Source organism: Schistocerca gregaria, chromosome 1, assembly GCF_023897955.1.
Source record: "Schistocerca gregaria isolate iqSchGreg1 chromosome 1, iqSchGreg1.2, whole genome shotgun sequence".
Classification (NCBI taxonomy): Eukaryota; Metazoa; Arthropoda; class Insecta; order Orthoptera; family Acrididae; genus Schistocerca; species Schistocerca gregaria.
The window spans coordinates 885,426,476-885,428,358 of record NC_064920.1 but is presented as its reverse complement, the minus strand read 5'-3'; positions in this window follow the sequence as shown (position 1 = coordinate 885,428,358).

Genomic DNA, 1,883 nt, shown 5'->3' with positions numbered 1-1,883 from the left:
CATCATCATATCCGTAACCTCAACCTTGTTGATAGTATAACCTGAATCCACCCAGCTTTCGCTCCCATACAACAAAGTTGGTCGAAAGATTGACCGGTGCACAGATAACTTAGTCTTGGTACTGACTTCCTTCTTGCAGAAGAGAGTAGATCGTAGCTGAGCGCTCACTGCGTTAGCTTTGCTGCACCTCGCTTCCAGTTCTTTCACTATGTAACCATACTGTGAGAACATGGATCCTAAGTACTTGAAACCGTCCACCTGTTCTAACTTTGTTCCTCCACTCAATCCGTTTATATTTCTTTCCCACTGGCATTACTTTCGTTTTGGAGATGCTAATCTTCATACCATAGTCCTTACATTTCTGATCTAGCTCTGAAATATTACTTTGCAAACTTTCAATCGAATCTGCCATCACAACTAAGTCATCTGTATATGCAAGACTGCTTATTTTGCGTTCACATATCTTGATCTCACCCAGCCAGTCTATTGTTTTCAACATATGATCCATAAATAATATGAACAACAGTGGAGACAGGTTGCAGCTTTGTCTTACCCCTGAAACTACTCTGAACCATGAGCTCAATTTACCGTCAACTCTAACTGCTGCCTGACTATCCATGTAAAGACCATTAATTGCTTGCAAAAGTTTGCCTCCTATTCCATAATCTCGTAGAACAGACAATAACTTCCTCCTAGGGACCCGGTCATATGCCTTTTCTAGATCTATAAAGCATTGATACAATTCCCTGTTCCACTCATAACACTTCTCCATTATTTGCCGTAAGCTAAAGGTCTGGTCCTGACAACCTCTAAGAGGCCTAAACCCACACTGATTTACATCCAATTGGTCCTCAACTAATACTCGCACTTTCCTTTCAACAATGCCTGAGAAAATTTTACCGACAACGCTGATTAACGAGATACCTCTGTAGTTGTTACAATCTTTTCTGTTTCCATGTTTAAAGATTGGTGTGATTACTGCTTTTGTCCAGTCTGATGGAACCTGGCCCGTCTCCCAGGCCATTTCAATTATCGTGTGTAACCATTTAAGACCTGACATTCCACTGCATTTGATGAGTTCCGACTTAATTTCATCCACCCCAGCTGCTTTATTGCACTGCAATCTGATAAGTTCACACTTTGACACTCTGATAAGTTCACACTTATGCAACATTTGGGCCATCTAGTTAAAATTTCGGGTGATGTGGAATATGGAGGCGAGTATATATGGTCGGGAATACGAACCCTGTCCCTTCTGAATAAGTGACCTGAGCCTCAGCCATCACACCATCGACTATCCAAACAATATTAATAAAGACGGAATATGAATTGGGCGAGTACTCGCGGCATAAGCACTCTCGCATTCCACAAACTGCCAGGAAATGGGACAAAATATGTTCGCTACAAGTCGTCAGTACATTAATCTAGCTGTAGGAGTAACGAGAGTTCGCCGCCGGGTCGGAGGAGATTTTCAGAGCCAACATACGCGCCGAAAATAGTGTTTTGGGGTTATGTAGCAGCACGATTCGTCGTTGAACAGCGCGACGCCATTCATCAACAGTCCATGCTTCCTGCTGCGTCACTGCTCCAAATGCAGCCGTTCGTGTTGTGTTAATTACCGCCAGCTGCTGCTAGTTTCCGACCAATGATGCGGGGCGACACATGAAACGGAATGTTTCCAGGAGTACATTAAGTATTCTCGAACGGCAGTCGAAAATGTGAAGGTCTCAGGATGTGCCTGGCGCACAGTATGACGACCATCCCTTGTGGTGGTCAGAGGTAATTTCCGGAAGCTTCGCAAAAAGTAGGCCTGACTTCACGATGAGTATGCCCCCCCTCATATTCCGGTGGAGTCCAACATCGAGCGACTTTCACACCCAAAT